Source organism: Solanum lycopersicum, chromosome 1 (assembly GCF_036512215.1).
Source record: "Solanum lycopersicum chromosome 1, SLM_r2.1".
Lineage (NCBI taxonomy): Eukaryota > Viridiplantae > Streptophyta > Magnoliopsida > Solanales > Solanaceae > Solanum > Solanum lycopersicum.
Window position 1 is genome coordinate 15,183,552 of NC_090800.1, and position 15,405 is coordinate 15,198,956.

At 37.8% G+C, this 15,405-nt stretch overlaps 1 long non-coding RNA gene and 1 pseudogene across 1 annotated transcript; both read left to right on the plus strand.

The window, feature by feature from the left end:
* The first annotated feature begins 2,527 nt into the window (after window positions 1-2,527).
* On the plus strand, window positions 2,528-5,331 carry LOC104647125 (uncharacterized). The gene is made up of 2 exons (XR_741228.4): window positions 2,528-2,756; window positions 4,665-5,331. It is a non-coding gene; the product is annotated as an uncharacterized lncRNA (long non-coding RNA).
* Window positions 5,332-6,296: 965 nt separating this feature from the next.
* LOC138340810 (uncharacterized) lies at window positions 6,297-8,394 on the plus strand (annotated as a pseudogene).
* Window positions 8,395-15,405: the final 7,011 nt, after the last annotated feature.

Below are 15,405 nucleotides of genomic sequence, written 5' to 3' on the forward strand. Positions count from 1 at the left end.
TCATGCACAATTTTCTTAACCACATTTATTGTAGTAATATAAAGGTATTCCACATTTCCTTCACTCGCAGTCTCAACATGATAGCCATTTTTATGAATAACCTTGAAACTTAACAAGTTTCTATGAGATTTACTACAATACAATACATTATCAGTTACCAATAATATTCCTTCAAGTAGTAATAAAAAACTCTTCAGATCCCTCAATCAATTTTGTACTACCAGATATTGTATTAACACATGCCTTTTTCATTATCAAATGAGAAAAATATTTCTTTTCTCTTAGTATCGTATGAGTTGTGACACTGTTCAGAAGACATATATCTCCATTATTCATCTTGGATCCAACTGAAGACTGGAAAATTTTATTTATCTTCACAAGAATAAAAATACATAATAAGAAGTACGAAATTTATCAAAACAAATCTTAAGTACATAAAATTTAATTAAGATATTAAAAATACATAATAACATTATTCATTTCCTAGCTCAATTATTAATCTCAGGTGTGATCCCCAAAGAAGTCTTCAGATTCAAGATGAGTAATATCATCGAGCCCATCAAAGGCATCATCTTTCAATGCTAAGTTTGCCTAAATATTCTCATTATATTTTTGAGAAGATCCTGCCTGAACATCATCTTTGAGAGTCAAATGTGACTCTACCCAGGCATTAGAAGAGGAGGCACTGTCTTTATTTTCTTTCCTTTTAAAGGAATTCCGATACAACCTGACAAAATTCTCAGGTGCCCGACATTTATTTTTTCAGTGACCTTTAAGGCCACAACGATGACAGTGATTGCCTTTCCTTTAAAAGGATTATTTTGAGAACCTACATTGTTCGTCCATTTGTTATGACCACCACTTTGACGATTATTATATCGTCTTTGCCTTTGCCATGTTCGTGCACATTGTCATGGACCCTATTATTTTATCTTATTTCAGACTGACCGTGTGCATTAACCACGTGTGCCTCCGGTAATGGAGCACTTCCAGCGGGACGTGCTTCATGATTTTTCATTAAAAGATCATTATGTTGCTCATCCACCAGAAGGAATGCGATCAGTTTAGAGTATTTCTAAAAACCTTTTTCACGATATTGTTGTTGTAATATCATAATGGAGGCATGGAAAGTAGTTAGTGTCTTTTTCAACATATCTTCATATTTTATAACTTCCCCACATAATTTTAATTGGAAAGTTATTCTAAATACAGCAGAGTTATACTCAATTACAGATTTATAATCTTAAACCTATAAATGCATCCACTCATAATGAGCCCTTGGAAATATTGTTGCCTTGAGGTGGTCATACCTTCCTTTCAAACCTATCCACAATTTAAGTTGATATTTCACTGTTAGGTATTCAACCTTCAGGCTTTTGTCAAGATAATGACGAAGGAATATCATAGCTTTCGCTATATCCTGACTTGATGTCGTATTTTCTTCGATTATACTATCACCAAGACCCTTAGCGGTAAGGTGAATTTCAGAATGAAGGACCCATGACAAATAGTTTTTTCCAGAAATGTCAAGTGCCACAAATTTAAGTTTTGACAAATTTGACATGATGAAAACTATCATAAAAAATTTAGAGTTAATATTATGATGTTGATTTCTTTATAATAAAAGATAAATTTATGTTTCAAATGATTAAGAATTAGTATAAAGTATATTATATGAATGAAAATGGAATGCTAAAAAACATGTAAACTTATAAAGTATGAAACGGTAGATTTAATATATGTTCTAATTATTTTTCAATATATATTTATAGTTTCAATATAGTTATTAACGTAAAATATTTGTAAGTTTTTCATATAATATTTAATATAATACTACTCGCTTTATGACACACAATTTTATCATAAATTTTTTACAAGAAAATATTTACAAGTCTTCTAACTACATGCTATTATATTTTTACGTATTGAATTTAGAGTTATAAATTAGTAGCATAAATAATATAACAATATAAACCTGAAACATATTGATTATCATGCCTATAATGTATTATAATAATACCTAAGCAGATTATATATATGCAGTAATGAAAAATACTAATCAAAGAGTTATGCAAGTCCTATTAGAGATGTTATAAACACACAAATATATGTCTGACTCTAAAAGAAAGTTGATTAATTTTTAGGAATTAATATCGAATTAAGTATGTCTCAGTTGGCTAGAGATTCGTGCTGATAATGTGTGTAATACGAGAGCAAAATGCAATAATACTAAACAAAAAATTGAAAACAAATACTAATGAGGAATATAGAGTAGACAATATTCTTTAATATCTTTTGTTGATCATCCTTTTATAGGATGTTAAAATCATCCTTTTACAATATTTGATAATGTGTTACTATAATATTTAATTAATATAATAAATGTAAACATTACCTTAGGATAGATTAAAGAAGCATCTACACAATTAAGTGAATTTGTAACACAAATATAATTTTTATATTTAAAATGTTCATAGTCAAACAATAAAATTCAAATAAACTAAAAGCAAATAATTCTCATAGTCAAACGAGTCTAACCTAACCCATAATTATTATTTTTTTCTCCATAGTCAAAAAAAGGACAACCGCAACCAAGAGCATGGTAGTAAAATTGAGTGTAGCATTTCGTGTGTATATATATATATTGCTTCTCTATTCCACATTTGAACCCTTTTTATCGTTAAATTCCTCGTTCTTCTCCTTTTCTCTTCATTTCCTCTTTCGTCGCAGCAATTTCTAAGGCGAGTTGAACGCAGGTAATACAACATTCTCTTTTGTTCTATGATCTTATTTTGATTCTCTTTTAGCACTTTGGTTTGCTTAGATATGTAAAATATAGCAATTTTTATGTAACTTTACTTTTTTTGAGGTTTTGTTGTGTTTTGATTAGTCTGTGCTTTTGAGTTTTTTTGGTAGATCTGTTTGTATGTTTATTGGAAATGGATTTGAGGTTTGTGGAACTATGGTTTTGTTGATCTGATTAGTGTTTTATAGTGCTGTTTTTGTGTTTTTGATGTAAGAAAATTGTTTTATCGATATAACTGTAGATCTGATCAACGAGTAGTGATGTTTTTTATTCAAATATACAGTTGTCTTGTGTGATTCATAATCTAGAATTTAGTTACTTAAGTATATACTATAGTTAGGGTATTTGAAAAATTATACACACTCAGTTGATCTGGTCAACACATTTAAAATGCCTGATTTGGATTCTCTATGAATGTTGTTGCACTCGTGTTGTATACTTTAAAAATGCACAACTTATATTTTTCAAGAATCGAGCAATTGGTTAAGATTATTCATGTGATTTAAAATACAGTATTTAGTCATTTGGTGAAGTTAAGAAAAATTAGTTTTGTCATTTGAAGAAATTGTATACATTAAGTCGAGATGTCCAGTTGTTTCCCAGATTTGAATAAATTGTATACATTAAGTCGAGATGTCCAGTTATTTCCCAGATTTGAATAAATTGTATACATTTAGTCGAGAAGTCTAGTTGTTTCCCAGATTTGAATAAACTGTATACATTGAGTCGAGATGTCCAGTTGTTTCCCAGAGTACATCAAGTTTTTATTGTTCTTTTGAAAGAGTATTTATTGACGAAATGATATGGTTTTTATGTTCCGAAAGTTATTGTGTCAGATTTGTGATTTTGTTTATCTATTGTATGTACTAGTTCAGAGATATATAGATTAGCTTGGAGTAGTTAATAATAGTTGTGTTTATCCTTCATTACTGTACCTTGGAAATGGGATTTACTACAAACATTACAATGGGTTGGGTCAGTTGCTGCTCATTGTGGATTAAAGGAATACATCATTTGTTGTTGTAAGATATATCATTTGTTAATGAAAATCTATTTTCTCTCGGTTCCATTTCAATTTGTTTATCTTGTTTTTTTGTTTTTTAGTCTACTTTAAAAAATGTCGCTTTTCTTATTTGATGACTCTTTAATTCTTAACTTTCCACGTGGCATATTTATGATCACAAAATTAAAAGATATTTTGCTACATTGTACATCTCTTTAATCTAAGAGAACAATTTTTTTTTAAAAAGTCTTCTTTTTCTTTTTAAAGACCGTGCCAAGGTAAAATTAGGGAAACAAATTGAATCGGAGGGAGTATATAATATATTTTGTGCATATAACTTTAAGTCTCTTCATCTTCTCATGTTCAAATCAATAGCTTGTTAAATTTTCTCGTGGTTTGATAGTAACTGGAAACATCAAAAATTAACTTGGCTGTTTGCTATTAAGAATCAAGATTGATGGTTTTCATTGACAATTTTAGTTATAAGAAAAATTCCATTTCAAACATGCTGAAATGCAAGAAATTAGGACTTTGATATGGTGTACTGAGTTTCTTTGTTGCTTCTTAGTATTTAGCGACTTCTTCTCTTTTTGAGTTCCAAAGACAAGTAATGGGAATAAAAATTAGCTAAGCTCAACTGGGTATTTGGTTTGTGGATTTCATGTCTTTTGGTGGTTAACATGGAATTTAAGACTCTTGTTTATGATTTTTTGTAGAAGAATTGTTGAGGTCTATTGCTTTATCTTTGCAGAAGTTTGATCTACCGTAAAGTACTTTCAATGTTTTTCCTTAAGATTGTGTGTGTCTACAACCTTTTTGTAATGGTTTTAATATGCTTTTGTCTTTGTTTTGCAGGAAAGGTGACCAAAACCAAAACGCAAAATGCAGTTGAGATTTAGTACAGAAGTGACCCACGAAGGCCATCGACGGACCGTCGTCTCATCGATGGACCGTAGATGGTGACCGTCGATTGGAAGTTTATGTATCTGGAGAAACTCGGGGAAATATGACCAAGTGTGGGGCTACAATAGGATCAATGGTCCGTCAATTGATCGATGGACCGTCTTGGTAAATTGTCGATCTGATCAGAGAATGTCCAGTATCCGAAGTTGAAGAAAAGCTAAGTATGGAATGACAGAATGCATCGACGGACCGTAGGTGCATCGACGGACCGTGTTGTTGGTCCGTCGATTGGATCAGAGAAGATGCTAAGTCTGAAGTTATTGAGGGCAGTCCACGGTCCGTCGTTTCATCGACGGACCTTCTGTGGTGGTCATCGATTGAGGCTGTGCTTTTGGGACAACTTTCCTTAGTTTAATTCCTTTTAATTTAGGACAATATTTTCTATAAATAGGGTGTAAAACCTCATTTTTGGAGTTGGATTCTATTACTACTTTTATTAGTTTGTTTTTGGAGATTGGGTTTTGTAACTTTAGCATTAATTCAATTTTTCGGATTTGGTTTTCAAGTGAATTCTTATTGTTTCAAGTTGAATTTCTAGATTTTCTTCAAATTTGTCAAATTAAGTTCATCATTTATTATTTATCTACTTTGAATTGTGTTCTTCTATGCATGGGTAACTAAATCAAGAACTAGTGTTCTGGGAACCATGGGTGATTAACAAAGTAAACCTAGCTTAATAACAATTCTCATATAGGTTATTGCATGCATTGGTAATTCTTTCCTTAGAAGTCTTTTTAACGAGTTCACGTGTTAGAACTCACCTTATTGCTACTTACCGGACCAATGAGGTAGTTAATAGGAAAAGAATTATCAACATAGATTTAGTAGGATACTATCTAATAGGCTAGTCTTGATTGGTGCGAAGTAATAACTAAGTCATACGTCGAATACGATGCATAATATGAAGTAAAGGTAATGTTAGTACTTTAAACACACGTAGTTGGACCAAGGTACGGGGCGAAATTATCTAAATATCGGACCAAGGATTTAGAGATACCTAACTTATCACTTTACATGCAGAACACTAGGGAAGAATTCTTATAGCTAGGGCTACGACTTTATGAACTTATGATGAACACTTGCACCCTAGTTTCTCTCACAAGTTGATAAACATCAAAGATTTAATCATGTTACTTGTTTTACTTAGCAATATTAAAAGAGTTTTGTTTCACAAAATCCCCCTTAAATTTTCTATTTTCGAAAAGGACTTAACTAAATAGAAGTAATCTTGCATTGAAGTTAAGTCTAAATCATTTTCCTCGTGGGATCGACCCCAACCTAATAGTTGGGTTCTTTACTTGATATGACCACTTATACTTCTTTAGTGAGGTATAATTTGAGCGTATTAAATTTTAGCGCCGCTTCCGGAGAAAGTGGCTTCTATATTAACATTAATAACATTATTGAAATTTCGTCAACAATTTCCTAATTTTACTTTTTTTTCTTTTATTTTTATTTCTCTTAGATATAGCTCTAGTGTATGCCAAGTACACGGAGCCGAGGAGAACAAATACTTCCATTTGATCATCAACTGAACCATACGGTTTGAAGAATGAATAATCCGTAGAACCCAACTAATCTAGGTGATGGGATCAATCGCCAGCTCCCACCACTGGTTGATGCTCGTAACTAAGTTGTTGCAAAAAATCCAACTGATGATGATTTGAGGATGCAACCTCATATACCACACCCTCAAGAGTTCTATAGGGGCAACGTCAATATCACTGAATCTGATGGAACTCTTGTTCTACCTCCTCTACCGAAGGGGCACACATTCGTGGTAACGAGTAGTCTGATTCAGATGCTCACTGCGAGGGATTTGTTTTCAAGGCTACCATTTGAAGATCTCCATGCTCACATATCCAAACTGGGGTCTGTGTGCAAGAGTTGTTTGGGGAGGCCAGACTTAGACATGAGCGTCTTCCCTCATATATCGCCAGGAGAGGCCGCAATATGGTTTACTGAGTTTTCCTATAATTCGATCTATATCTGGGATCAATTGAGGGATGTCTTCCTAGCAAAGTACTACCTGGCTTCGAAAAAGCTTAACAAAGATAAAGTGAACAACTTTGTGGCACTACATAGGGAGTCGATAAGTAGCACTTACGACAAATTTACTGCTTACTGAGAGGTGTCCCGAACCACCGCATTGATGATGAGTCGTTGAAAGATTACTTCTATTGGGGACAAGATGATAATAATAAAGAAGTGTTAGACACTATTGCGGGTTGTTCTTATAGTTAGTGCACATATGCAGAGATCACATAAAAGTTGGAGAAAATCTCTCGCAACAACAAATCTTGGAGTACTAGAATGTCAGACACTGGGAGAGAAACACCTTTGCAGTGCAATCTATACACAATCTGGCCGCCGATGAGATTCGTGAAGAGATGGATCAAATGAGAACTGAGCTTGGATTGGTTTTAAAATATGTCACTTGAGGTGCAGAGAAGGTAAATGCAATGACTAAACCACTACCTCCAGCGGATGAATACTATTATGAAGAGGATAATTATACAGTGAATGATCAGACAGGGGTTTCCGACCGAACACCTAAGGCTCCAATCAGGAGAATTGACGTCAAGGTCAAGGATATCAAGGTTAGAATTATGGGAATTAGAATAGATAGGTCTAGTATGTTTGAGATGGAAACTATAAACGCAACAACAACTTCAACCGGGATAATTATGGTAACAGAAATGATCGAAGTGGGCCCTATGTTCCACCTCAAAATTGGGAAGTTTCTCCTAGGAATGATGGAGGTAGTATAGCGCGAGTTGACCATATGTTGCAGAAGATGATGAGAAGGTTTGATGCTAGTGATGAGCACATCAAGGAATTAAGAGGTGATTTGGCTAATGTTGGGCAAAAGTTTGATGCACATGCATTCTCGATTAAGCATCTTGAGTTACAAATGGCCCAATTGTCCACTACTGTGAACCCACGACAATCGGGCACTCTTCCTAGCAATACCATTTAAAATCCTAAAAATGATGGACATTGCATGGCAATCACTATTCGAGGAGGTAAGCAAACTATTGATCCACCTATGACGTTTGTGGTAAAAGATGAGATGAGAAAAGATGAAGAAGTAGTGGAAACTAGTGGTGAATTGGTGAACAAAATGGTGAAAGAAGTATAGGTACAAAAGTGATCCCCATTCCTAGACCACCACCACCACCATTCCCTCAGAGATTGGTGAAGAAGACTGATGATGATAAATACCGACATTTTATCACTATGTTGAAAAAGCTTTCAATCAATGTTCCTTTGATAGAAGTTTTGGTAAAAATGCCCGGTTAAGCCAAGTTCATGAAGGATATGGTTACAAAGAAGAGATTGGTAAGTTTTAAGGATGATGACCCAATGAAGCATTGTAGTGCTATAGCTACAAAGTCTTTTGTACAGAAGAAGGAAGATCTGGGCGCTTTCACTATTCCATGTACCATCAGGTTATTACACTTTGCTAAATCACTATGTGATCTTGGTGCAAGCATAAATCTCATGCCTCTCTCCGTTTAAAAGAAATTGGGTTTGGGTGACCTAAAGCCCACTTCACTGCGATTATTGATGGCCGATCGAATAGTGAAGAAGCCCATTGGGATACTCCATGATGTGCTCGTGAAGGTGTAGTCGTTTATATTTCCGGTCGATTTTGTGATTCTTCACTTTGAGGTGGATTTTGAGGTGCCTATTATTCTTGGGAGGCTGTTTCTTGCTACTAGTTCACACCTTGGTTGATATGGAAAAAGGGCAGATGAAGTTTAGGTTGAACAATGAAGAAGAAACTTTCAATATTTGTACGTCCATGAAGTAGAGTGGTGAGCGCCAAAAAGTATCTGCTATATCCTACAGGGTTGAGAGTACGTCTGAGGTACAAATCAAAGAGCGCCTTGGTGTTGAGGCACTAGCGGCAGTGATCATGAATTTTGAGAGTGATGGTATTGAAGAGTATAGGTCTTTGCTTGCGTCACTTGAATGAGGTGAATATCAGTCAAAACCAAAGAATATTAGAGTTAGATATGAAGCATTGCGAGTCTCCATCCGCGAGACCGTATATTGAGAAGGATCCAAAACTAGATTATCTGAGGTATGTATTCTTAGGAAAAGAGGACACTTTGCCGGTAATCATTGCATCGAATATGAATGTGCAACAAGTAGAGTGTTTGGTAGAATTGTTGAAGAGGTTAAAAAGAGCCATTGGTTGGACTATTGCGGACATTATTGGGATCCCTGCCGATATTTGTTCCCACAAAATCAAACTCATGCCCGATCACAAGCCAAGTATTGAGCTCCAAAGACGGTTGAATACACCTATGCAAGAGGTTGTAAAGAAGGAGATCATAGTGGTTAGATTCCAGAGTCATATACCTTATTCCAGATAATAGTTGGGTATGTCCTCTTCAGTATGTGCCAAAAAATAGTAACAGTAGATCCCAATGAGAGGAACGAGCTTGTTTCAATGAGGGCGATGACTGGATGGAGAGTTTGTATGGATTACTGGAAATTAAATGCATGGACTGAGAAGGACCATTTCTCGATGCCCTTTATTGACCAGATGTTAGATAGACTCGTAAGAAAATGATGGTATTGTTTTCTTAATGGCTATTCGGGTTACAATCAAATCTCTATTGTCCCGGAAGATCAAAAGAAGACCATCTTTAATTGCCCTTATGGGACGTTCCCATTCAAGAGGATGCCTTTTGGGTTGTGTAATGCACCGGCCAATTTCAAAAGATGTATGATGTCGATATTCTTCTATATGGTGGACACTATTGAGGTGTTTATGGATGACTATTCAGTGGTTGGCGACTCTTTTGATCGGTGTTCAAAAAAGATGTGAAGATTGCAATCTTGTGATAAATTTGGAGAAATGTCACTTTATGGTTAAATAAGGTATAGTATTGGGTCATCGCATCTCAAAGATGGGGATAAAGGTTGATTGAGCGAAAGTTGAAGTTTTAGAGAAACTTCCTTCACCCATCTTTGTAAAAGGTGTGAGAAGTTTTGTAGGACATGCGGGCTTCTACCAAAGGTTTATTAAAATTTCTCAAAAATTGCAAATCCTCTGTGCAAATTACTTGAGAAGGAATGTAAATTCTATTTTGATGAATCTTGTTTGAAGGCTGCACCCATGATTATTTCCCCAAATTGGAGTAAGCCTTTTGAGGTAATGTGTGAAGCTATTGGGGTTGCTCTTGGTGTGTTATTGGGACATAGAAGGGATAAAATCCTTCACCCCATCTATTATGCAAGTAAGACCCTCAATGAAGCACAAAAGAACTACACTGTGACTGAACAAGATCTCCTTGTGGTGGTATTTGCTTTGGAGAAAATTTGCTCTTATTTGCTTTGCACGAGAGTTATATTGCATACTGACCACTCCCTTTGAGGTATTTGATGGCAAAGAAGGATGCAAAACCAATGTTGATGAGACGGGTGCTACTATTGCAAGAGTTTGATGTTGAGGTGAAAGATAGAAAAGTGAGTGGAAATCAAGTTTCCGATCACTTGTCTAGATTGGACGATGAAGCTATGCGTGAGGTTGGTGAAAAGGCTAAAATTAATGATACCTTCCCTGATGAGCATGTATTGGTCGTTTCTCATGATTTGATTCCATGGTTCACCCATTTTGTGAATTATCTGGCTAATGATATAGTCCCATCGAACTTGTCCTTTCATCAAAGGAAGAAGTTCATGCATGATGTGAAAAATTTCTTTTGTGATGAGCCTTACTTATACCAGAGTTGTGTTGATGGGTTCATCCACCGTTGCGTGCCAGAAGTGGAGATGCTAAGTGTTTTTGAAGCATGCCACTCATCACCTGTGGATGGGTATCATAGTGGTATCCGGACTGCCCACAAGATTTTGCAGTGGGGTTACTATTTGCCAGCCATTCACTAAGATGCTCATGAGTTCGCCAAGTAATGTGATAGGTTCCAAAGAAATCGAGGAATTTCGAAGAAGCAAGAGATCCCTTTAAATCCCATTCTAGTGATTGAGTTGTTTGATGTATGGGGCATTGATTTTATGGGCCCGTTTGTGAGTTCTCATGGGATGAAATATATACTTGTGGTGGTGGACTACGTGTTAAAATGGGTGGAAGCCATAACTCTTTCTAACAATATGGAAGAGTGTCACGCGTTCTTGAAAAAGAACATCCTCTCTAGATTTGGCACACCTAGAGCCATTATTAGTGATGGGGGATCTCACTTTTGCAATAAGTTGTTCAAAGGGCTATTGGAGAAATATGGGGTTCTCCACAATGTGGCAACTCCGTACCATCCACATACTAGTGGGCAAGTTGAGGTGTCCAATCGAGACATCAAGCAAATTCTTTTGAAAATGGTAAATGCTAATAAAACGGATTGGTCAAGGAGGCTTTCCGGACTGCATACAAGACCCCCATTGGTATGTCTCCATACCAACTTGTATATGGGAAGGCTATTCACTTGCCAGTTGAGTTAGAGAACAAGGCCATGTGGGCGATGAAGAAACTGAATATGGATTGGAATGAAGCACTGGAGCAGAGACTTAACGGGTTGAATGAGCTTGATGAGTTTCGCCTAAAAGCATATGAAAGTTCAGCCATATACAAAGAGAAGATGAAGAAGTACCATGACCAAAGGATTGAAAAGCGAGAATTTTTTGTTAGGAACTTGGTGCTTCTATTCATTTCTAGGTTATGCTTGTTTCCGGATAAACTCAATTCCAAGTGGACGGGGCCATTCCTTATCACTAAAGTGTTCCCACATGGAGTGGTTGAAGTGGGCAAAGAATGATCTACCTAGGGCATGCGGAGAGTGTCCATGAAGTGGTTGAGGCATATTGTCTTGATGAAATCTAAGTAACCAGTATCGTGTGTCGTGCCACGACGCTAAATCAAGTCCTTTTTGGGAGACAATCCAAGGTGTATCCTCTAGCCAACAATAGGTTTTTCTTTTCTTTGTTTGAAAAGTTGCATTCTCTTGTTTCATTTTTGTTTTCCTCATCTTCATGCATTATTTTTTTAATATGTTGGCTAGAGATTAGTTTAGGGTCTGTGTCTCAAAAGTGTCCAGAAAAACACAAAAGAATAAATTAATGGGTGTTCAATGTCCAGGGACCAATACCAAGAATTTTGTAGAAAATGGTCTGGTGCACATATCTACGAACCCCATAGACGAACCGTCGTTCCATCGACAGACTGTCGATGGTGTCCTTAGATCCTAGGTACGTCCTGAAATTTTGTCTAAGTCTTTGTGCAATCGACGATCTATCGACTGACTTACGGACCATCGAGGGGGTGTCGTTAGTCCAAAGAACAAGTGACCCGACCTGACCCGACCAGTTATATTAAAATAAATATGTTCAAATAACCTCCAAATTCTTTTCAAATTCTTGCCAATCATTTCCCTCCCCTTATTTTCTTGTTTTCCCATCACATTACCACATTGTCCACTTCCATTTTCATCAGAATCTCCTCAAATCCCAATTCCCCTATAATCCAAAAACCCTCCCCTTCCCAGATTCTACTCTATCTCTTTTGTTTTCTCCGATCTGTGCTCGAAGGCAGGCACTTAGGTCGGTTGTTGAGAAGATCACCCACTCATTCACTCCACTACTGATTTCAGGTATTTCAATTCTATTTTCTTAATAAATTCTCATTCATTTGTTGTTGGAAATGAAAAATTCGTTTGTAGGTCTTGACTTCGGGGCAGAATTGCATGTTAACTTTTTAAATTATGGGTACTATGTCGTTTGGAATAATAGAAAGTGATTGAGTTGGGGGTGTAATCTGTATAAAAACAAACTGATTGTTGACGTTCTGACTTAGGGTTTAATAGCACCATAGAATTCGAGATTGAAACTTGCATAATCCAAACCCTAAGGATTAAGAATTAGTCTTGTATTTGTTGTATTGTGTTGGGTGAACTAATGAAGGTCTAAAAGTTGTCAAATTGTGCTTCTTAAAAACAAGGCCTGAAATTTATCTCTAACCACCAGCTCAAGACCCCATCTATGGACCTTCGGCTGATCGACGGACCGTAGATGGGTTCTTTCGATTGGTCAATTTTATAAATGATAAACTTTGAGATGACGAAAGTGGACTATGGTTCGTCGATTGATCGACGAGTCGTTCTGCACGTCCGTCGTTTCCAATTGAGATGTCTATAGAATGAAGACTAAAAAAAACTCTAAGTGTCCAACGGCGGACGTTATCGATGAATCGTCAATTCATCGACGTGCCATCAAAAATGTCAGTCAACCAGTACTCAATTCTGCAATAGAGTGTGCTTTGTCTTTCAAGGTTCTGTTTTGATTGTTTCTCTTGCATAGTATGATTGCAATGAGACTAGCAAATTGCTTTCCAGGTACATATGGCCCCCAAAATAGATATCATCTTTTTTAGGGGTAGGTTCAAGTCTGTGGCAGCATCCCGTCGAATGATTGGCAATTTCGATGATGAGCATGATCTAAAAATGTGCCCCCAGGCATCCAGACCCCTATACCAGCTACTAGAGCCACTTGAAGCACCCTCAAGAAGGTGGCGTCTGGCGTAGTCAATTCCCAGTCTTATGAGGAGCGCACACTGATCGGCATACCGTATGGGTCTGCCTCGGGTTTTGATGGAGTGTCTAACTCCGAAGAGGCTTCAAGTTCAGAGTCGGCTCAATCTACAAGGTCGAATAAGGCCACTGCCTTCGTTCCGGATCACTTGGAGCCACTCAGCCAGAGGTGCCTGCCCTCCTGCCTTGTCTGATGAAGCTCATAGTTCGGAGTCTGGTCTGGCACCCCAAGATTATGTCCTTACACTGGTTCTTGATGATCCTAATTGGTGGTGCGTCGATGGTCAGTATTAGATCTACAGGTACGCAAAGATGCTGAATGACAAGATGGTGATGACTCAGTTGATGTGCATAGATTGTTTACCAGCCACAGTCTTGAATGGATGGATAGGAGCCTGGGGTCATATAGGGTGGAGGTTGTTAGAGAATTTTACGCCTCATATGTAGCGACTCTCAAAGGATCTTTGGATAGACCGGCAAAACCATCCAAACAGGACCCACTAACAGAGGTTTTAGTTCGAGGCTTCTCGGTGGACATTTCTCCTACTTCCATCCGCCGCTTCGTATATGGTGTGCCCACTGGTGCTGCGAGGGATCCCCTTACTCCGGAGTTTGATTATAAGTAGAATTTGGTCAAGAATGGCCACTTTCAGCGGAACAGAGATCAGAGAGAGTCCACCAAGAGGTGGATTGCACAACAGTTGTCCATTAACGGTGAGGGAGCAGACTGGGTGTTGGACCCCAAAGTCTTCATTAGAAAGGCCAACCTCACTTTCACATCCAAGTTCTTCTGGTTGTTAGTCTTCCACCGCCTATATCCCATAGCAGCAGATAACATTCTTACATGGGATAGAGCGATATTAGTTGCAGCATTGGTGTCCGGGTTGAAGATCAACTTTTCAAAGTTATTGATCTCGGTGATATATGAGAGAGCTTTAAAGACCTCTACTACTTACCCATTCACCTGTTTGATCTTCCAGTTATGCAAGGATGTTGGAGTGCCTATTTGGCACTGTGATGTCCTCCGTACTTTGACCGGGACTGTGGATATAGGTCTCATCATGGATGAGGCCAATGTGGCGCTACCTCATAGAGGGACTAGAGATGAGTTGTAGCCACTGAGTGAGAAATTAATGGATACGGTAGAGTTAGAAAAAGGGGCTGATCCTGCCACTTTAGAGTCTATTGAGACCACCCCGGCCAAGTCCGCCATGGCACTAGTAGAGCACCCAGTTTCTCTTGGTCTACTCCACCATCTGTAGCACTGGTCCCGATAGCTAGGGTCCAGAAGTTAGAGGCCCAAATGGCCACCTTGGTGCATCATATCCAGCCTTGAATGCAGAAATTCATTATCGAGGCTGAGGATCAGATTCAGAAGAGGGTGTCCCAACAGATGGAGCTAAAAATTCAAGCGGTTCACCAGCGCCTTGATTCATTTAAGCTACGAGTTCTTGCACGCCCAACCCCCACCATTGACTTGACTAATCTTTAGGAGGCACTGGCAAGTTTGTGGGTGGATGTTGACGGTATCCTGGAGATGAGGGGCATGATCCTGAGACTACACCCATTGAGCTAGCGGAGGACACATTTCTTGCTGCACTATTCACTACTCTCACTGCACCGCTGCCTGAGCTATGTGAGCGTGCCAAGAGGCACTGTTCCAGCCGCATCACCGAGGGAGAGGATTCCCATGCAAGGAAGAAGGAGAAGACGGACCTTAAGGTTGCGAGGAAAGCCTCGTTGATTAATTAGGAGACCGGTCAGATGAGGGCTTGAAAGTTGGATGTGGGGGCATGTAGTTCCAGACTTGAGGATGTTGACAGAAGCACCACTGAGGGTGCGGATATTTCTATGGGCATCACTGAGGGTGTCCTTACTACAGAGGTTACGGGTTTCATGAAACCAGACCCGCCTGCTTATTGATTTTTGGCGCTATGCGCCTCAAATTTGCTTTACCTACCATCCTGTCTTTATATTTTTTATGCATTGGGGAAAATTGCATGCTTTTTTATTAGGGGTGAGGTAAATAGAAAGTGAGTGTTAGGGTGAAGTCTGAGTATCCTAACTCATGATCCTCTCTTAGG